General features: G+C 36.0%; 1 long non-coding RNA gene across 1 annotated transcript in view; it reads right to left on the bottom strand.

Annotated features, from left to right (window-relative positions):
- Positions 1-24,008, bottom strand: part of LOC145511165 (uncharacterized) — a 430,605-nt gene that overhangs the window by 248,666 nt on the left and 157,931 nt on the right. Inside the window, exon 2 of the long non-coding RNA XR_014057564.1 lies at positions 7,052-7,144. This is a non-coding gene — a long non-coding RNA (uncharacterized LOC145511165). The remainder of the gene's footprint in view (positions 1-7,051; positions 7,145-24,008) is intronic.

The raw sequence follows: 24,008 nt of genomic DNA, 5'->3' as shown, positions 1-24,008 counted from the left end.
TTTCTATAATTTCTATTTCTATAACTAAGAATTCAACTTTGGCTTGTGCAGCATTACTGGTTGTGGCACAGACTTTGGATAACTGCGATACTGAATGGCTTGCCTTGGAAACGAACAGAGATCATTCTGTCGTTTTTGAGACTGCACGCAAGTACTGAATTTTGAACTCTTTTGTTGACTACAGGGGAAAGTGCTGCATTAAATATGCCAGCAAATTTGGAAAACACAGCAGTGACCACAGGACTGGAAAAGGTCAGTTTTCATTCCAATACCAAAGAATGTTCAAACTACCACAACGATTGCACTCATCTCACACACTAGCAAAGTAATGCTCAAAATTCTCCAAGCCAGGTTTCAACAGTACATGAACTGTGAACTTCCAGATGTTCAAGCTGGATATAGAAAAGGCAGAGGAACCAGAGATCAAATTGCCAACATCCATTGGATCATAGCAAAAGCAAGAGAGTCCCAGAAAACATCTAATTCTGCTCTGTTGATTATACCAAAGCCTCTGACTGTGTGGATCACAACAAATTGTGAAAAATTCTTCAAGAGATGGGAATACCAGACCACCTTTCCTGCCTCCTGAGAAATCTGTTTGCAGATCAAGAAATAACAGTAAGAACTGAACATGGAACAACAGACTGGTTCCAAATTGTTAAAGGAGCATGTCAAGGCTGCATATTGTCACCCTGCTTATTTAACTTAATTGCAAACCACATCATGTGAAATGCTGGACTGGATGAAGCACAAGCTGGAATCAGGATTGCCAGGAGAAATATCAATAACCTCAGATATGCAGATGACACCACCCTTGTGACAGAAAGTGAAGAGGAATTAAAGAGCCTCTTGATGAAAGTGAAAGAGGAGAGTGAAAAAGTTGGCTTAAAGCTCAACGTTCAGAAAACTAAGATCATGGCATCCAGTCGCATCACTTCATGGCAAATAGATGGGGAAACAGTGAAAACAGTGAGAGACTTTATTATTTGGGGCTCCAAAATCACTGCAGATGGTGACTGCAGTCAGGAAATTAAAAGATGCTTGCTCCTTGGAAGACAAGCTTGGACCAACCCAGATAGCATATTAAAAAACAGAGACATTACTTTGCTGACAAAAGTCCATCTAGTCAAAGCTATGGTTTTTCCATTAGTCATGTATGGATGTGAGAGTTGGACCATAAAGACAGCTGAGTGCTGAAGAATTGATGCTTTTGAACTGTAGTGTTGGAGAAGACTCTTAAGAGTCCCTTGGACTGCAAGGAGATCCAACTAATCAATCCTAAAGGAAGTCAGTCCTGAATACTCCTTGGAAGGACTAATGTTGAAGCTCCAATACTTTGGCCACCTGAAATGAAGATCTGACTCATTTGAAAAGACTCTGATGCTGGGAAAGATTGAAGGCAGGAGGAGAAGTGGATGGCAGAGGATGAGATGATTGGATGTCATCATTGACTTGGTGGAGATGAGTTTGAGTAAGCTCTGGGAGTTGGTGATGGACAGGGAAGCCTGGAATGCTGTAGTCGTTGGGTTGCAAATAGTCGGATGCGACTGAGCACCGAACTAAACTGAACTGAGAATTTGTCAGTCTCAGCAAAACTGATGTTTATATGAAATACAAATATCAATAATTGTCTATGTTACACACACACACACACACACACACACACACACACACACACTAGTCCCTGGACCTGACAACAGTGAAAAATGTCTAGACACAGTATCAAATGTCCCCTGGGTGGAGGGAGAGTAAAGTCACCCTAGTTGTAAGCCAGTGAGCTAAGAATATATTCATTCTGCTATTGACAAGATTATAAATCTAATGCAATAACACTTATTGAGTTTTTACTATATGCCTCCTCTTAATCCAGAGGCTACTGTTATATAAGTAAAAAAGACATGGTCCCTGGCCTTTAGGATCTATCTATACAGACATACAGTTTTCATTTTATCTTCAAGATAACTCACTTTGGGCTTCTGTCAAGCATTTAGAAACCTGAAAAAAAATGCTGCTCTCACCCTAACAATAAGAGAAAACTGGATAGTGTACAGTTATATTTTTCTTGAATCCAACAGAATCTAAGATCATAGAGAAAGCTAGCCTGAAGCACTAGGAAAGATGTGGCATGAGCACTAGTTCACCCGTGGCAGTGTACACAGACAAAGCTTACACACAGGTAAGAAGAACCTCATTACAATTTTAACACACTGCTACTCTGAGTGAAGGTTGGCATGTAAACACGGAACATGGGAGCAGCTTATACTTGCAGGCTCGACTTTACAACTTCCCTGGATGTGCATGAGCAATACCGGGGGCAGGATAAACAGCAGAGAAATTCTCCCTTAGTAGTTCAGCTTGAAGAAGTGAAGCTGCCATAGCTACAAGGAAAGCACAAAGAACCACCCAGTCCATTCTTCCCAAAAGAGCTAAAGGCAGAAGTCACTAAAGGATGAATCAATACAACTAAAATTCTCCTCTCACTGTGGAAAGAAAGAATAAACTGAGAAAGTCTCACCCCTAAGAACCAAAGATGTAGAACCTACTTAAAAATGAGGCTGAGCCAGGAAAAGAGATAATGCTTCTTGTCTCTTATGCTTAGGTCAGTGAAGGAAAGCAACAACAATGTATCTACTGGGGAATGGTAAAGAAAATGCAGAGAACTTCTCTGATATGCAGGAACATAGAGAAGGCCTAAAACTGAGGATAGAACTAGAACATTGAGGAGAACCCACTGATAAACCAACTAAAAGCCTTAGTACAGATAATACCTGGAGGAGGATATGGCAACCCACTCCAGTGTCTTTGCCTGGAGAATCCCATGGGCAGAGGAGCCTAGTGGACTACAGTTCATGGGGTCACAAAGAGTCGGAGATGACTGAAACTACTGAGCACACACAGATAATGCCATAAAGGTTTGAAGCTGGTGGTATGACAAAACTATCTATAATGAAAATAATACCCAAATTGTGCATAGTTCCTAACAACATTGGTTGATCTCCCCCACTAAAGGCCTAGCAGAAAAAGAATAGGCATGTCTGTTTTTAGTCACAATCCTCTTTCCCTGGGTCTCTGTTGTTCTACACATTATGTATGACATGAAATTAAAAATTATGAGATATGCAAAGGAGTAAGATCATAAAAAATAAATAAGAAACAAAGTATTCAACAGAAGACTAAGAAATTACTTAGATGTTGAAAGTATAAACTAAGGAAAAAGCCCTCAAATTATGTTAATAGAAAAGGTGGATGACATATATGAACACTTAGGGAATTTCAGCAAAGTGGAAAAACACAAGAATGAATCAAATCTAGAGTTAAATAGAGTTAAGTGAGAGAGATGAAGTATGATGCTGATGGACTCAACACAGGTAAGAAAAGAACTAATGGAATTTTAATCAGGTCAATAACGATTACACTTTGAAACAAAAAGAGAAGAGAAAAAAAAAACACACACACTAGAACAGAACATCAGGAGATGTAGAATAATATAAAATGTGAACATATGTTTAATTGGAATCACAGGACAGTATAGACACGAGAGGACAAAAGAAAGATTTGAAAAGGTTATGGCTAAGGATTTCCATAAATATTGAACCGATATTAAATTTAAATTTCATGCTCAGAGAATTTCAAACAGTGAAAATCAAAACCAAACAAACAGAAGAAAACAATAGAAATCCATACATAGACATAGCATACTCAAACTGATTAAAGCAGTAGTGAGATTTAATTGAAAATATTTCATACAATACAGATATGAAGAGAAAAAAACATGAAAACCAACAGTTGAAAAATAGATACAGCAGATATAGAAGAATAGAGAAAATACAAGATAGTACTTGGCAAAAACTATGAAAGACAGAAGACAACTGTTTGAAGTTTTTATTGTTGTTACTGTTGTTTTCTTTGATTTTTTTTAATAAATTTATTTATTTTAGTTGGGGGCCAATTACTTTACAATATTGTAGTAGTTTTTGCCATATATTGACATGAATCAGCCATGGGTTTACATGTGTTCCCCTTCCTGGATCCCCCTCCCACCTCCTTCCCCATCCCATCCCTCTGGGTCATCCCACTGCCCCAGTCCTGAGCATTTGTCTCATGCATCGAACATGGAATGGTGTTCTGTTTCACATATGATAATATACATGTTTCAATGCTATTCTCCCAGAACGTCCCACCCTCCCCTTCTCCCTCAAGGTCCATAAGACTGTTCTATGCATCTGTGTCTCTTATTCTGTCTCGCATATAGGGTTATCGTTACCATCTTTCAAATTCCATATATATGCATTAGTATACTGTATTGGTGTTTTTCTTTCTGGCTTACTTTACTCTGTATAATGGGCTCCAGTTTCATCCATCTCAATAGAACCGATTCAAATGTACCCCAGTGTTCATCGCAGCACTGTTTACAATAGCCAGGACATGGAAGCAACCTAGATGTCCATCAGCAGACGAATGGATAAGGAAGCTGTGGTACATATACACAATGGAATTTACTCAGCCATTAAAAAAATACATTTGAATCGGTTCTTTGATTTTTTTTCCCCCCAGAGTCAGCTCCAGCACCACATCTGGCTGAAGTGTGGTTGGAGTTCCAACTGGACACTCTTGAATGCTACCTTACAGCAGAGGTCCCCAATCCCTGGGGCACAGACCAGTAGCAGTACTGGTCCCTGGCCTGTTAGGAACCAGGCCTTATAGCAGGAGTTGAGGGACCAGCAAGCAAGTTAAGATTCATCTGTACTTACAGCCACTCCCCATCACCCCTGTTACTGCCTAAGCTTGGCCTCTTGTCAGATCAGCAGTGGCATTTTATTCTTATAGGCGTGCAAACCCCACTGTGAACTGTGTACATGAGGGATTGAGGTTGCGTGCTCCTTATGAGAATCATCCTGAAACCATTCCCCTACCCCTGGTCAGTGGAAAAACTGTCTTTCACAAAACCAGTCCCTGGTACCAAAGAGGATGGGGACTGTTGTCTTACAAGACATCGGGGACTTTGAAAATGTAATTAAGGTTATTTATCACAATTTTCGGGAGATTATTTCAGATTATCCAAGCAGCTAATTCTATTGCATGAATTCTTAAAAGCTGAGCCTTCTCCTTGCTGAGGGCAGAAGAGGAAGTTGGAGATAGTCCAAGTACGAGAAAGACCCAAGGTACCTTTGCTGGTTTGAAAATGGAGGGGGCCACATGAAAAATGGAACAAACAGATTTCTCCCAAACATCCTGGAAGTACTTGAAAACAGATTCTTTCAGAGAGTCTATAAGCAATGCAGGCATGCTGATTTGACCTTGATTTCAGCCTTGAGAGACCCTAAACAGAAAAATCAGTTGAGAGACTCTGTGGTTGAAATTGTGACCTATGAAATTCTGTTAGCAAATAAGTTTGTTGTTGTTGGTCAGTAAATAAATCGTGTCCGACTCTTTTGTGACCCTATGGACTGTAGCCTCCAGCCTCCTCTGTCCAAGGGATTTCCCAGGAAAGAGTACTATAGTGGGTTATCATTTCCTTCTCCAGGTAATCTTCCCAACCTAGGGACTGAATCTGCATCCCCTGCATTTACAGGTGGGTTGTTTACCCACTGAGCCACCAGGGAATCCACTAGGTAAAAAAAATAGATGTTGTCCAAAGCCCCTAAATTCATGATACTTTGCAATAGAAGCAATGAAATATCAACATACCACATAGTTGCCCCAAAGAAATCAAAACATTTTACACAAACACTTGCAAGCAAATGTTTATTCTAGCTTTATTTATAACTACCCCAAACTGAAAATGACCTAAATATCCTTTAGCTAATAAATGGATAACAAGAAATATTTCACTTGTATACCAAAGACACTTAAAATTTCATATCAATCTTCAACACTAAAAATCAGTCTAATTCTACTTGGTTCTTGTTAATAGATTACAATGGCATAAATTATAGTAAAAATTATAATTAAAATATAAGATTATCAATTATTATCTCATCTTATTCTCTCCATTTATGTAGTCTTTCATCATAGAAACTAATACATTTTGAGGGGCTTTATTTCCACTTTCTAAATTCATATACATTGCTATCTAGGATCATATACAGCTAGATGATTGTAAATTGATTATTAGATGATTTATTAGATTTATTAGATGATTTATTATTAGATTATTTATTTTAGAATCTTTTCAGGGGTTGATATTTCTATGATTATCAATCCTATTCCTTTCCTCTTTTGTTTTTTTTAGAGTTTACTTGTATTATGGTCTCTGGACCATTTTTGAGAGAGTTTTTTTTTTAATGTTTTTCCCCAAAATAATATGATTTCACAAAGATAACATTTGAAAAAATAATTCGACAAATCCAACATCCTTTCATTTCAAAAACTCTCAGAAAATTAGGAATAGAAGGGAATTTCCTTCTATACAGATTTTCTTTCTATATATAGAAAACCACAAAGAATAAATATATACACATACATATACACATATTCACACAAACTCTGGTACTAATTCAGTAAAGGTGCAAGTTGTAAGATCAAAACAAAAATTTCATTTGTATTATATATAATCTGAAAAGGAATTAATAACTTGAAAAGAAAATTACGAAAATAATTTCATTTACAATAGCGTCCAAAAGAATAAAATACTTTGGAATAAATTTACTCTTCTAAGTGAAAGAGTTATATACTGAAATTTATAAACTATTGGCAAAAGAAATTAAAGTCCTAAATAAATGAAAATATATCCTGTGTTTATAGATTGTAAAAGACAATGTTGTTAAGATGTCAGTACTACCCAAAGTGATGTACAGATTCAATGTAATTCCTATCATAATACCAATAGTTTTTTTTTTTTTTCACAAAATGAAAAATCCAAACCTCAACTTCATATGTAATTATAAAGGACTTGAGTGATAAAAAAAATCTTGAAAAAGAAGAATGAAGTTTAAGACATTAAATTTTCAAAAGTTACTACAAAACTTACTAATCAAAGAAATGTGGTCTTAGCATAAGGATAAACATAGAATAATCAAATAGAATTGAGAGTACAGAAATAAACACATACCTCTGTGCTGTGCTGTGCTTAGTTGATAAGTTGTGTCTGACTTTTTGCGACCCATGGACTGTGATCCGTCAGGCATCTCTGTCCATGTGGATTCTGCAGGCAAGAATAACGGAGTGGGTTGCCATGTTCTCCAGGGCATCTTCCCAACCCAGGGATCAAACCCAGGTCTCCTGCATTACAGGTGGATTCTTTACCATCTGAGCCACCAGAGAAGCCCATACCTCTATGGTCAATTAATTTTCAAAAACTAAGACTTCTCAATAGAGCAAAGAATAATCTTTTTTTTTTTTTTTATCAAATGATACTTGGATTAATAGATTTCCACTTGCAAAAAAAAGCTGGATTCACGTCTCACACTATATATAGATATTTACACAGAATGGATCAATAACATAAATATAAGTGCTAAAATCTTAAGATTTTTAGAAGAAAACATATGGGTAAAACTTCACATCTCTGGATTTGGCAATATTATTCAGTTATAAAATGAAATAAAGTACTAATACGTGAAACTACATGGAATAACACACAAAACATAATGGTAAGTGAAAGAAGCCAAACAAAAAAGGCCATATACAAAATACCTGAAATAGATGAAATTTATAGCAACAGAATGCAGATTGGTGGTTTCCAGGGCCCAGCAGGGAAGGAAAGGGAGAAACTGCTTAATAGGTAAGGGCCTTAGTCTGGAGTGATTGAAATATTTGGAACTAGATACAAATATTGGTTACACAGCATTGTGAACATATTAACTACTACTAAATTATTCACTTTAAAATGGTTTACTTTATGTTATGTGAATTTCACCCCAATAAATTATTTAAAAAATAACAGCTGCTAACTGAAGATGCTCATCTTCCCAAGATGCTTGTCATTGGACAAAACTGACTTGCATACACAGACATTTATAAATTATGCTGTACTCATGAAGGTTAAGAAACGGAAACAGTGACTGAGTCCTCCTTGTTTATATACCCTGTGCACAGTCCACAAGAGTGGTTTCATTTTTTCCTTCTTTCAGTGAGGGGTGGTAAGAGAAGGGGGCTGGTAATATGCTTAAGCAAAGTCTAGCTAGGGAGAAGGTCATGTCTCAGGTCTTGGTGTCTACAGAAAGGGTAATTATATAACCAAGATTTGATTATAATTTCATAATGTTTTTCTCTTACGTACTTCTTATATCTCCAGTTTCCTTTTTCAAATTGCTTGACTTTTCCCTTAAATAAACAATCATATCTCTTTGGACTCATTTTTTAGTGGCTTAACCTGCCGCTTTTCTTCTTTGCAGTGTTTGATGCTAAATCAGCTTGTCCTCATTGATAAGATAATAATCAAGAATACTGACTGTTCCTAGTTTACTTCTTTAATGATTTAAATACTATAAATGTCACAGCATACTGGGAGAACCTTTAATATCATGCCATGCTAATGATTGGCTTTCTGTTTATTCCCAAAACCAACATATTATGACACAAAACAGATCTGATAAACTGATTGGACAAAACATGATCTGCTTTCTCTACCCCACCTAGAAGTCCCAGTTACAATTCCTACCACACTACCATTTCTTACTGGTTCTTCCCTACTAACTTTAATACTCTCTATCAGATTCCCTGTGATTGCTCATCTTAAATGTCTGTGTATAGTCACAATATACAATAGGATAACACCACTTCTCTTTTCCATGCTTATCTCTTTCAAATAATCTATGCTGGTTTAGGCCTTATTTCCTTATCACAGTGCCTATTCCATTAGGTTTTGACTGTGATTTAGTCATTATTGAAATCTAAAATTAACATTTATGGCTTCTGTTGACATACATACTGACTATCAATCATTAATTCTTCTGCAGGGAAACGGATAGGAAAGACATTTAGGCAAAGGAAAAGCAGAAAATTAAACCTTGAGAATATTCCCTGATATTTGAATTGATAGGGAAATTATTTCTGTCCCATGTCCGTGATTTCAAATGTCTTCTTTGAGCCATTTGTAGATTTTAGATGTATTTTGTGAGAATTTATTGCAACTCAGATGTCCTTCCCCATCCTCACTCTGCTTTCCTCTTGACCTATTGCTTTTGGCATTTCATTTTCTTTTGGAGATTATTATAAATGATCTTATTGCCACTTCATGTTGAGTTTATTGACAGGGGTGGTCAGATTTCTTTGATTGTGTGGTTATGCACATGTTTAACCTCTATGTACTTGCCAAGTTATTTATTCTACAGAATGTGCATTATTTGATATACTAAGAAAATGACAAGCTGATGCTTGTAAAGACTGACTATTCCTCTGCATTTGTTCTTTATATTAAAGCATATTGACACTTTTAAAATATCATGTTATTTTCTTTTTCTCTTGACATAATTTCAAGGGATAAAGTGTTCAAGAAAATCAATCTTGTTAATATTCCACATATTCTGAGACTGTTGTAAAATATTTTTTGTGTTAAACAGCTTTGCTATGTCTAATTTAGTGACAATGAGAGTTTAGTGCATTGCTGATTGCCTTTTACTTTTACTTTGATCAAAACATTCAAAATTATTATTTTTTCAAAATTATTATTAAAATTTTAAAGTATTTTTTTGATAATTGTTTCCTTTATTTTAAAAATATATGAAGAGGGAACTTTTCAGTAGAATTTTAACTTATAGAACATGTGGAACTCTACACTATTATAAAGCCATATATATCTTATATACAATTATACAACTGAAACATAGGTTATTGTTATACTTTCGAAGTTAATAATCTTACAAAAGAAACATATCAATAATATATTTATGACCAAAAATACTCTAACTATACAGTCTTGGGGAGTAATTAATGTCATTGTTATTTTAAAGTAACAAATGAAGTAATTCAGTTCAAAGATGTTTAAAAAAAGTTTAGGATCAAGGTACAAATTAGGGGCAGACTCCTATCTGGAGTCTTGAACCAATTTCATGAATTTAGCTATCATTCATTGAATTTAGGGATTCTGATCTTATATTGATCTCTATCCTTATATAGTTTTGTGTCAACTGACAGTGATTCAGTATGATTGTTGTAACAAAGCAGTTATATGGAGTGGATAGTTAAGGAGAATTGTGGATAGATAACACTGCTATATCCCTTAGAAGTTGTACAAAACCTACTGAATCACTCTGCCTTCCTGGAATCATTTATAGTCCTCGAATTAGGTTTGCATTTTATTTTCATCTTGATTATTATCCATAGGATGGAGAGTCTTGCATTATTTTTCCTATCACAATGGTGAATTTGCACATATTTTACAATCAACATATTAATGGTGTTAGAAAGTATTTTTGACTTGAAAACTTAAAAAATTGCTTGCTTGAACATGCTTACCCACTCATAAATAAAAGAACAATATTATACTCTTATTTCTTCAAGATCTGACAAAACTCTTTAGAAACATGGCTTCACACTACTAGTTATGAAAATTTTGGTTACAGTTTGATCGATGGCCAATGGTTAGAGAGTAGGACCAATACATAACTAGGGACAAAGGAAAGGGAGTGCTCCTGGGATAAAGTCCAAACTTTGGCCATTATCAGCATGACCATATAGATCTTAATATTTACCAGAAAGTATAGGCATACATGACATGTTAGAAAACCAAATGGAACTATTTAATATTTCTGTAATTAAATGAAAATTTTTACCAAAATTCTTTTGTTAGCCAGGGATGTTTTCAAGTTCAGTTAATAAAAAAACATAATTTTCAACAATATGTCATATTTCAGATATTTAAGAAATATTCTGTATATTACTTTTCTAAAATAACATGAGGTTCAGGTAAGTACTGCTTTTCAATAAAGTATTTCACATAAATATTTTATTATCAACTTACTATTCAAATTATTTTCCCCAAACACATACAAAAGATATACAATAGTGTTCTATCTTCTCAAATACACAAATGGAAAGCATTCAAAAAATCTGTGTTTTACATTTATTATTTCCTTGGACATAAAGTTTCAAAGATATTAAAGATTTTAGAAATAAGAGAGTTGTGCTATGATGCAAAGTTTTTAGAGATATTCTTAGCCTTACCTATAGTATAAATAACAGGTGTTTTTTTTTTACAGATAGTAACACATGGGGTTAATAGCTTGCTACATGAACGTTTGTGAAAATTTTAATTCAAATACATTTGCAAAACATGTAATATTTGTCATGTACTCCAGGGTATTCTATTTAAAACAAATTGTGATCAGTCTTCTCATAAAAGACTTTTTCTATGTTCGATTAAATAACATCTTAATCTAGTCTAAAAATTTGAATTTATGGACTACCAAATTCATTATTTTTTTTCCAATAAGAACCATTCTAATCCTATTTTTTTCTTATGTATTTGCTCTATTTAATTTATGTTCGGTTTTATGATTGTATGTATGAGTGTTTATATGTTTATGCACCTCTCTTTATAACAATTTATCAAAAAGTTTTTGATGAAGGTAATAAAGGAAACCATTTACTGTGCTCTTACCATGGGCACATTAATGTCAGTAAAACCTGTGAGGTAGATAATGTTTTCCCCATTTTGCAATGGAAGCAGAAATTTAAGGAGATGAGCACTTTGCCTATAGTCATGTATACTATAAGGTGTAAAATCTGTCTGAATGAGTGATTTAGCTCATAATCTCAACAGTATACAGCTGTTTTATGCTTGTAGAGCCTATTGAAGACAACTAATGTTGCTAGACCAGCCCTTGTTATTTGTCTGCCTACTTACCTTCTTTCCCTTCCTCCTTTCCTTTCTTTTATTTCTCTCCTTTCTTTCTTTCTCTGACTTGATTCACTTTATTTATCTATTGGAGCATAGTCAACTTTCAATATTATGTTAATTTCTGGTGTACAACATAGTTATTTGATATTTTACGTTAATCTGTAAACTAGAAACTGGTGTAATACACAGTTACCACAATATTCTCTATTGATAATATTCTTTGTGCTATACATTACATCTATGTAAACATTTTATTTGTTAATTTATTTTATAATTGGTTCTTATTATGTTTTCACGATGTCCTCAGCAATAATCATTAGGAAACTTTGGACAAAAGATTTATTATTCACAGATCTTGGAGCATGACTGGAACCACACAGTGAAATTTTTGGAGACAGAAAGAAAGCAAGCTACTGAGGGCCTGAGATTCTGCTTTCACTGGGGACCATGGTGGGGCCCTAGAGTTTCATAGACTATTTATCGATGAATTTAAAACTTAAGAGCAGTATTTAAATATAGGAAGAGAAAAAATAAGTAGCCAAAATGGTCAGTTTATGAAATGAAACAAGATCTCTAAAATAAAGAAGGCTGGTTGGGGGTTGGGGGCTAGGCAACTTGACTCTTTATCTAGTCCTATGGCTGGCAATGTGTTTGTTCAAGATAGCCATCTTTGAAGTGGATGCCTCAGCAATTAAAAGCTTAAATCATGCACTTACAAAACAAAAAAAGGAAAACCAACTGTCAGGGCTTACACCACAATAATTCTTAAGTGTTTCTGAGTACTTACAAAAATAGGACTTATTTTTAGGACAGTTTTGGATTTACAGAAAATTTTTGAGAAAATAGCAAGATGAGTTCCAATATACCTTATTCTCAGTTTCCCTTGTTAACATCTTATCTTAGTATGGTACAATTTTCACACTTAATGAACCAATATTGTACATTATTATTAACTAAATTACATACTTCAAATTTCCATAGCTTTTTCCTATTTTTTTTTTTTTTCTATTCCAGGATCCCATACAATATACCACATTACATTTACTTATGTCTCCTTAGGCTCTTCACTCTGATTGTTTTGCAGATCCTTCTTATTTTTGATGAATAAAGTATTTTGTAGGATGCCTTTTTATCAGGATTTTTCTGGTGTGTTTTTCATGATTAGAATAAGGAAATGGCTTTTGTGAGGAAGACCACAGACCAGAGTATAATTTTTATTACATCATATCAAGATTATGTAATATCAACTTATCACTGATACTAACATTGATCTTCCAGCTGAGGTAGTATTTGTTAGGTTTCTTAACTGTAAAGATAGTCTTGTTCCCCAACCCTCCTGTCTCCACTTCATATTCTACTCTTTAAAAGGAAGTCACTCCTACTTAAGTACACCATACTTCAGGAATAGTGAGCTATTCCTCCCCTCTTTGAGGGTAGAGTATTTAGATAAATTATTTGAAATTCTTCTGCAAGGGAGATGCATCTCTTTCCCCGATTTATTAATTCAATCACTTATGTCAGTATGAACACAATGACATTCATTTTATACTTTGGGTTGTAATTTATGTGTTTTCTATAATTTATGTATTTTGTTGTTCAAAGTGTTGCATTATTTGCCTTTAGGAGCTATTTCAGTTTGGTCCTATGTCCCCTTGGCTTAACCTCATCCATGTAAATTTTTTAAGTATTTCCATAATTTCTGTTACTATAAGAAGCTCCAGTCTCATGTATATTTCCTGCCCTGGTTCTATAACCTGCCTTTTCTCTAAGAAGTTCTGGCTTCTTTTATTGGGGAATGGTATTAAATCTGGATGCTCTTTATACTGGGGAGTCCTACTTTTAGGCCTGTTCAGTTCATAGAGCAAGGTAATATATCTGTTCATACAAACTCATGTATTTACATATTTCTATAAACTACAATAAACATATATGCTTATAATAAGCTAAACATGTTGCTGTTTAGTCACTAAGTCATATCTTACTCTTTGTGACCCCATGAACAGCATGCCAGGCTTCCCTGTCCTTCACTATCTCCCAGAGTTTGCTCAAACTCACATCCATTGAGTCAGTGATGCCATCCAACAATTTCATCCTCTGTCACCCCCTTCTCCTCTTGCCCTCAGTCTTTCCCAGCATCAGGGTCTTTTCCAATAAATTGGTTCTTTGCATCAGGTGGCCAAAGTTTTGGAAATTCAGCTTTAGCACCAATCCTTCCAATGAATATTCAGGGTTGGTTTTCTCTAGGATTTACTGGTTTGATTTCCTTGCTATCCAAGGGACTCTCAAGAGTCTTTTCCAGCACCACAGTTTGAAAACATCAGTTCTTCGGTGCTCAGCCTTCTTTGCTCCAACTCTTACATCAAACATTTGTTTATATGATATCTGCAACTCTAGTTTATTACTACATGGATTACTCCAGAGTTATCCCCTTATTTGTATCCTCCATTCCAACGGTGACAAATATTTCCACTATCCACCATCCATATATTAAATTGTTCATTTCCAGTATACAAGTAAAATAGTTTTAGAATTGTCTACCCATTCCCCCATGTGGAAGAGTTTATCCCCTGGAGTACAGTACAGTGCTTATGCAATTTTTTTGTCATTCATCTTGCAGAGTCTGCTCATTTGCAAAGTTATCATTCTCACCCTTCAGTGAGATTGTCTTAATCATTGGTAGTATAGTTCAATATTTTTAACATTTTGCATTCCATTCTGGGATCCTCTACCTCCTAAGGTTTTTGTTTGCTTGCTTTGCATACATTATGGTTCGCTATTTGTGCTACAAATTCTACAGATTTGGAAAAATGCATAGGTGCGCATAGTCAATATTGCAGCATAATACAGAATATATTCACTGCCTTAAAAAACACCTTGTGCTTTACTTAATCTACCTTTCTCCTTTTGAAATCCTGGAAACCACTGATCTGTTCATTATTTTATATTTTCAGTTTTTTCAAAACGTATATCAATGGAATCATACACTGTAGTATTTTCATGGTGGCTTTTATACTTGTTACACATTAATAATTTATGCATGTCTTACATGTCTTGATAGTACATTCCTTTTTATTGCTGAATAGTAGTCTACATTATTAGATATGAAACTGTTTATCCATTTACCTACTAAATGTATCTTGATAACTTTCAATATTTTGTGATTATGAATAAATCTGCTATGGATATTTTCTTGTTTTTTTTCCTTTTGTTTGTGGTCAAAAATAATCAAATTATTTGGGTGAAAACTTAGGAGCATGGGGCTTCCCAGGTGGCTGCGTAGTAAAGAATCCACCTGCAGTACAGAAGACATGGGTTTGATCCCTGGGTCGGGAAGATCCTCTAGAGAAGGAAATGGAAACCCAGTCCAGTATTCTTGCCTTGGAAATCCCATGGACAGAGGAGCCTGGCGTGCCACAGTCTGTAGGGTCACAAAAGAGTCAGACACAACTTAGTGGTTAAACAACAACTAGGAAAATGACCACTACATTTTGTGTTAAGACTATATTTAGCTTTGCTAGAAGCTGTCTTCCAAAGTGGCTGCAGCATTTTGCATTCTCATCACAATAAATTGAGTGTTTGTGGAGTATTGCAGTTTCAGAAGAAATTATTTGAAGTTTTTTTGGATGTTAGCTTTATATTTGTTTTATTCGCAGTCTTAAAAATATGTATATAACAAAAGAATGTAGTACATTTACATCTTTATGATTTCTGCTCTGTTTTCTGCCATCTTATTTATATGGCATATTCTTTTAGTGGTTAGCGTTGAAATTTTAAAATGCGTATCTAATAAAGTCTAGTACTAATAATTATATCTTTATCTACTTCTCTGTTTTCCTGCATTTGTTTTCTACCTACTATCATTTCATTTTGAAATTCTATAAATTACAAGTTACTTTTATTATTTCATCAGATGTGTGTTTACCTTTAGATATATGTTACTATTTTCTTTACTCTGTGGTTTTTACATTTCATAATTTCTTTCTGTGATCACTTTTCTCTATTTCAAGAGCTATGACATTTTGTAGTTTCTTTGGTGAGGCTTATTAATTTCAAATTTTCTTAGATTTGGCATGTCTGAAAATGTCTTTATTTTGGCTTTATCCTTGAAATCAACTTTTCTGGCTATATAATTCTTAGCTGGCAGTTAAATTTTTTCTCAGCACACTGAAGATACTATTCTAATACATTCTGACTGTTTTCATTTCAATACATTTTTATTTATGTGAAGCCACAGGCTAAATAAAATTTATAAATTAATGACCTGCTTAAAATTTTTCCATGCATTTGATTTTATGTACCTATCCTATAATGTATCTAGGTGGATGAAGTTTAAAATTTTTCCTTCTTGTGAGTTATTGGATAACTAACTCACAAGTTATTAATCTTCTCCTTAATCTGAAGATTGGTGTTTTATATACTCCCTGAAAATTATCAATTACTGTTTTCAATATGGCATATACCTTTATTCACTATTTTCTTTTGGAACTTCATTTATCATATGCTTGCCCTCTCAATGTATTTTTCCTGACCTTTGTTTCATGTATTCTTTCTCACCATATTTATGTTATGATTTTCAAAACCTTGCTAATATTCACATTCAAATTTGAATTCTCTCTTTATGTCTGGTCTGTTCTATAAATGCTCTTTAAAATATTTAATATAAATAATTTTGATTTTTTAGTTGTGATATTTGACTCTTTTCCAAATAACATTAAAAATATATCTCTTAACAGAAAGGGGACATATACATTTTTTACAATTATGGTTTTATTTTCCTTTCTGCTACACTTGTGTGTATTTTTAGCTGCCCATTTTTGCCCCATCTTCTGTTTTTCAGAATGTCTCTTCTGACTTTACTCACATTGCCTGGACAACCATGCTGATTTATATTAGATTTATTATTTCTTTAGGACATGGCTGATATGGGAATTGCAAAAATTTCTTGGTCTCTGTCAAAGTTGAGACTTAGAAGTATGAAGCCTTCAAGGACTGTATTTCAGTAGAAATGTTCTTTTTTATTTCCTATTTGCCATTGTATAAATTCATAAAAATGGATGTAAATACTACATATATGCGTATAATCAATTGTCTTAAGGCTTACCACTACTATATGGGTATATTACTCACTGGTGCTACAATGAAAACACCTTGATATATCACTTTGGCATTTGGCAGAGAGAAAGTAATTTCCTACTGAGTTATCTAAGTCTCCTTTTATTATTTTGAAGTCCTTCATTTCTCAAGCTATCAAAATTTCTTCAGAAAAAGCAGCTGCTGCTTTAAAAATTGTACCTTTCAGTATTACTGTGATTTCCTTATTTAGTTATATTATTTCCCTTAAATGTGAACCATGTAATAAGAATTTCCAGCATACGCTTCTATTGCTACTTATGTTTATAATACTATAGCAGTTGGAATTAAATTTTGAGTTTTCCAACCTCCTTGTTAGATTCTGAGTTTCATAAGAACCAAAGTCTGTGGTTATTGCTTTCACTCCTTCAGCCCTAGAAATTAGGAAAATGCTTGGCACAAGTCTCATGCTCTCCCTATTTCTTGAATGAATGAACTGATGAGTGGAAAAAGTGAGGTATGAGTAAAAAACAGTGCCAATATCGGAACTAAAGATAAAATTAAAATAGTGTTTGCTTTGTTCTAAATAGCTAATACAAACCTACTAACATTATTAAGAATTTAGCAAATAGATAAATACAATAAATAGGTAAGCAGCAATAGCATTTTATACATCAGCAAAAACTAACTTAAAATGATAATCTGCACCAAAAGAAAATTTTTCATGTATGTTTTGACTGATCCCAGGAGTCTTTACTTTTTAAAATTAAAACAAAAAATTGCACGTTTAACAAAATGGTGATTCTGAATCTTTTAAAAAACTATTACCACTATTCTGCTTCCCTATTTACTCTGGGATAAAATGCAGTGAAATATAAATATTTTACACTTAAAAAGAGTCAAAAAAAAGTCTTCTAGTCACTGTAAAGAATGTAATTTCAAACAGAAAAACTATTATTTATTGTTATTCAGTCACTAAGTTGTGAATAACTCTTCGTGGCCAAATGGACTGCATCATGCCATGCTCCCCTGACCTTCACTGTCTCCCAAAGTTTGCTTAAATTCACGTCAACCGAGTTGGTAGCACTGTCTAATCATCTTATCCTCTGCTGCCACCTCTCCTTTTGCCTTCTATCTTTCTCAGCATGGCTTTTTTTCTAAGAGTCAGTTCTTCACATCAGATGGCCAAAGTATTGGAGCTTTAGCTTTAACATCAGTCCTTCCAATGAATATATAGGAGTGATTTCCTTCAGGATTGACTAGTTGGATCTCCTTGCTGGCCAAGGGACTCTCAAGAGGCTTCTCCAGCACCACAGTTCAAAAGCATCAGTTCTACAGTGCTCAGACTTCCTTATGGTCCAACTCTCACATACATGCATGGCTACTGGAAAAACCATAGCTTTGACTAGATGGATCTTTGTTGGCAAAGTAATGTCTCTGCTTTTTAACATGCTGTCTAGGTTTGTTACAGCTTTTCTTCCAAGGAGCAAGCACATTTTAATACTGTGGCTACAGTCACCATCTGCAGTGATTTTGGAGCCCAAGAAAATAAAATTTGTCACCGCTTCCACGTTTCCCCCTTGTATTTGCCACGAAGTGATGGAACCGGATGCCTTGATTTTAGTTTTTTTGAATGTTGAGCTTTAAGCCACCTTTTTCACTTTCCTCTTTCACATTCATCATGAGGCTCTTTAGTTCCTCTTCACATTCTGCCATTGTTGCTCAGTAGCTAAGTCATGTCCAACTCTTTGCAACCCCAGGCTTCCCTGTCCTTATTAGAGTGGTATCACCTGCACATCTGAGGTGTTGATAATTCTCCCAGCAATCTTGTTTCCTGCTTGTGATGCATCCAACTGGCATTTCACATGATATACTCTACATATAAGTTAAATAAACAGGGTGAAAATATGTAGCTTTGTGGGACTCCTTTCCCAATGTGGAACCAGTCTGTTGTTCCATGATCGGTTCTAACTGGTGCTTCTTGACCACATACAGGTTTCTCAAGAGGCAGGTAAAGTGGTCTGGTATTCCCATCACTTTAAGAATTTTCCACTGTTTCTGTGGTCCACAAAGGTAGTCAATGAAGCACAAGTAGATGCTTTTCTGGAATTATTTTGCTTTTTCTATGATCCAATGGATATTGGCAATTTGATCTCTGGCTTTCCTCTGCCTTTTGTAAACCAGCTCTTACATCTGGAATTTCTCAGCTCATATACTGCTGTAACCTAGCTTGAAGAATTTTGAGCATAAACTTACTAGCCTGTGAAATGCACACAACTAAATGGTAATTTGAACATTTTTTGGCATTGCTTTTCTTTGGGATTGGAATGAAAATCGATGTTTTCCAGTCCTGTAAGCCACTGCTTACTTTTCCAAATTTGCTGACACATTGAGTGCGACACTTTATCAGCATCATCTTTTAGGTTTTTAAATAGCTAAGCTGGACTTCCCTAGTGGCTCAGACGGTAAAGCTGTCTGCCTATAATGCGGGAGACCCGGGTTCAATCCCTGGGTTGGGAAGATCCTCTGGAGAAGGAAATGGAAACCCACTCCAGTACTCTTGCCTGGAAAATAAAAGGACAGAAGAATCTGATAAGCTACAGTCCATGGGGTCGCAAATAGTTGGACACAACTGAGTGCCTCGCTTTACTTTTAAGCTGGAATTCAGTCACTTCCACTAGCTTTGTTGATAGTAATGCTTCCTAAGGCCCACCTGACTGCACACTCCAGGATGTCTGGCTCTAGGTGTATGACCACACCATTGTGGTTATCCAGGTCATTAAGACCTTTTTGTATAGTTCTTCTGTGTATTCTTGCTACCTCCTCCTAATCTCTTCTGCTTCTGTTAGGTCCTTACCATTTCTTTCCTTTATGGTGCCCATCCTCATATGAAATTTTCCCTTTATATCTCCAATTTTCTTGAAGAAATCTCTAGTCTTTCCCATTTCTTTGCATTGTTTCTCTATTTCTTTGCATTATTCATTTTCTACTTCTTTGCATTGTTCCTTTAAGAAGGCCTTCTTATCTCTCCTTGCTATTCTCTGGAACACTGCATTCAGTTGGGTTATTTTTCCCCTTCTCCCTTGCCTTTCACTTCTTTTCTTTCCTCAGCTATTTGTATAGCCTCCTAAGACAACCACAGCCTTCTTGCTTTTCTTTTCCTTTGGGATGGTTTTGGTCACTGCTGTAAAATGTTACAATGTTACATACTTTCATCCATAGTTCTTCAGGTACTGTCTAACAGATCTAATTCCTTGAATCTATTCATCATTTCCACTATATAATCATAAGAGATTTGATTTAGGTCATACCTGAATGGCCTAGTGGTTTTCCCTACTTTCTTAATGTAAGCCTGGTTTTTGTAATAAGCATCTCATGATCTGAGCCACAGTAGGATAAAAAATCTGTCAAATGATACAGGGAAAATCTATTTACTGTTAAAATATGCATTTCCAATAAGAGAATGCATCAAGATAATGAAATGTATTACTTACATAAGGTTTATCTATTAATTCATTTTTAGAATCAAATTATCCTTCATGAATAATTTAAACATATTCCTGGTATAGTGATATAATGTACTATATTGTTAAACTTTTATATAGTAAGTCAAAAGTTGTATTTTTAAATTTCAATAAATTTGCTAATAGATATTTTGAAATGATGAAATTGCTTTGAAGATAAAAAATAATTTTTTTTCTATTCTATTCTTCTTTCTATTTTCTATTTATTTCAAAGGTGGCTGCGATGGTCCGTGCAGAAGTGTGGCCAAGAGGAGCTAACCCGGGCTGGAGGACAAAAGGAGTTACCCCAGGTCCAAGGAGCAGCGGCTCCATGGGCACAGGAGGGCCAAAAGGAGTTACTCCACATTCAAGGTCAGGAGGGGCCATTGTGAGTAGATACCCCTTGTCCAAGGTAAGAAGCAACGGCTGCACTTTGCTGGAGCAGCTGTGGAGAGATACCCCAAGTCCAAGGTAAGAGAAAACAAAGTAAGACAGTAGGTGTTGCGAGAGGGCATCAGAGGGCAGACACACTGAAACTATAATTACAGAAAACTAGCTAATCTGATCACACGGACCACAGCCTTGTCTATCTCAGTGAAACTAAGCCATGCCGTGTGGGGCCACCCAAGACGGATGGGTCATGGTGGAGAGGTCGGACAGAATGTGGTCCACTGGAGAAGGGCATGACAAACCACTTCATTATTCTTGCCTTGAGAAGCCCATGAACAGTATGAAAAGGCAAAAAGATAGGACACTGAAAGATGAACTCCCCAGGTCAGTAGGTGCCCAATATGGTACTGGAGATCAGTGGAGAAATAACTCCAGAAAGAATGATGGGATGGAGCCAAAGCAAAAACAATACCCAGCTGTGGATGTGACTGGTGACAGAAGCAAAGTCCGATGCTATAAGAGCAATATTGCATAGGAACCTGGAATGTTACGTCCATGAATCAGGGCAAATTGGAAGTGGTCAAATAGGAGATGGCAAGAGTGAACATTGACATTCTAGGAATCAGCGAACTAAGATGGACTGGAATGGATGAATTTAACTCAGATGACCATTATATCTACTACTGTGGGCAGGAATCTCTTAGAAGAAATAGAGTAGCCCTCATAGTCAACAAAAGAGTCCGAAATGCAGTACTTGAATGAAATCTCAAAAATGACAGAATGATCTCTGTTCGTTTCCAAGGCAAACTATTCAATATCATGGTAATCCAAGTCTATGCCCCGACCAGTAATGCTGAAGAAGCTGAACTTGAATGGTTCTATGAAGACCTACAAGACCTTTTAGAACTAACACCCAAAAAAGATGTACTTTCCATTACAGGGGACTGGAATGCAAAAGCAGGAAGCCAGGAAACACCTGGCGTAACAGGCAAATTTGGCCTTGGAGTACAGAATGAAGCAGGACAAAGGCTAATAGAGGTTTGCCAAGAGAATGTACTGGTCATAGCAAACACCCTCTTCCAACAACACAAGAGAAGACTCTACACATGGACATCACCAGATGGTCAACACCGAAATCAGATTAATTATATTCTTTGCAGCCAAAGATGGAGAATCTCTATATAGTCAGCAAAAACAAGACCAGGAGCAGACTGTGGCTCAGATCATGAACTCCTTATTGCCAAATTCAGACTTAAATTGAAGAAAGTAGGGAAAACCACTAGACCATTCAGGTATGACCTAAATCAAATACCTTATGATTATACAGTGGAAGTGACAAATAGATTTATGGGACTAGATCTGATAGACAGAGTGCCTGATGAACTATGGACGGAGGTTCATGACATTGTACAGGAGGCAAGGATCAAGACCATTCCCATGGAAAAGAAATGCAAAAAAGCAAAATGGCTGTCTGAGGAGGCCTTACAAATGGCTAGGAAAAGAAGAGAAGTGAAAAGCAAAGGAGAAAAGGAAAGATATTCCCATCTGAATGCAGAGTTCCAAAGAATATCATGGAGAGATAAGAAAATCTTCCTCAGGGATCAATGTAAAGAAATTGAGAAAACAACAGATTTGGAAAGACTAGAGATCTCTTCAAGAAAATTAGAGATACCAAGGGAACATTTCATGCAAAGATGGGCTCGATAAAGGACAGCAATGGTATGGACCTAACAGAAGCAGAAGATATTAAGAAGAGGTGGCAAGAATACACAGAACAACTGTACAAAAAAGATCTTCACTACCCAGATAATCAAGAAGGCGTGATCACTTACCTAGAGCCAGACATCCTGGAATGTGAAGTCAAGTGGGCCTTAGAAAGCATCACTATGAACAAAGCTAGTGGAGGTGATGGAATTCCAGTTGAGCTATTTCAAATCCTCAAAGATGATGCTGTGAAAGTTCTGCACTCGACATGCCAGCAAATCTGGAAGACTCAGCAGTGGCCACAGGACTGGAAAAGGTTAGTTTTCATTCCAGTCCCAAAGAAAGGCAATGCCAAGGAATGCTGAAACCACCACACAATTGCACTCATCTCACATGCTAGTAAAGTAATGCTCAAAATTCTCCAAGCCAGCCTTCAGCAATACGTGAACCGTGAACTTCCAGATGTTCAAGCTGGTTTTAGAAAAGGCAGAGGAACCAGAGATCAAATTGCCAACATCCGCTGGATCATCGAAAAAGCAAGAGAGTTCCAGAAAAACATCTACTTCTGCTTTATTGACTATGCCAAAGCCTTTGACTGTGCGGATCACACTAAACTGTGGAAAATTCTCAAAGAGATGGGAATACCAGACCATCTGACCTGTCTCTTGAGAAACCTGTATGCAGGTCAGGAAGCAACAGTTAGAACTGGACATGGAACAATAGACTGGTTACAAATAGGAAAAGGAGTATGCCAAGGCTGTATATTGTCACCCTGCTTATTTAACTTATATGCAGAGTATATCATGATAAATGCTGAGCTGGAAGAAGCACAAGCTGGAATCAAGATTGCCGGGAGAAATATCAATAATCTCAGATATGCAGATGACACTATCCTTATTGGAAAGTGAAGAGGAACTTAAGAGCCTCTTGATGAAAGTGAAGGAGGGGAGTGAAAAAGTTGGCTTAAAGCTCAACGTTCACAAAACTAAGATCATGGCATCTGGTCACATCACCTCTTGGGAAATTGATGGGGAAACAGTGCAAACGGTATCAGACTTTATTATTTTGGTCTCCAAAATCACTGCTGATGGTGATTGCATCCATGAGATTAAAAGATGCTTGCTTCTTGGAAGGAAGGTTATCACCAACCTAGATAGCATATTTAAAACCTGAGATATTACTTTGCCAACAAAGGTCCGTCTAGTCAAGGCTATGGTTTTTCCAGTGGTCATGTGTGGATGTGAGAGTTGGACGGTGAAGAAAGCTGAGTGCCAAAGAATTGATGCTTTTGAACTGTGGTGTTGGAGAAGACTCTTGAGAGTCCCTTGGACTGCCAGGAGATCCAACCAGTCCATCCTAAAGGAGATCAGTCCTGGGTGTTCACTGGAGGGACTGATGTTGAAGCTGAAACTCCAATACTTTGGCCACCTCATGGGAAGAGTTGACTCATTGGAAAAGACCCTGATGCTGGGAAGGATTGGGGGCAGGAGGAGAAGGGGACGACAGAGGATGAGATGGCTGGATGGCATCACTGACTCGATGGACATGAGTTTGCGTAA

This window comes from Giraffa tippelskirchi, chromosome 6 (genome assembly GCF_054371585.1).
Source record: "Giraffa tippelskirchi isolate mGirTip1 chromosome 6, T2T-mGirTip1v1.2.pri, whole genome shotgun sequence".
NCBI classification, from domain to species: Eukaryota; Metazoa; Chordata; class Mammalia; order Artiodactyla; family Giraffidae; genus Giraffa; species Giraffa tippelskirchi.
This window is presented reverse-complemented; position numbering and strand designations above follow the sequence as displayed.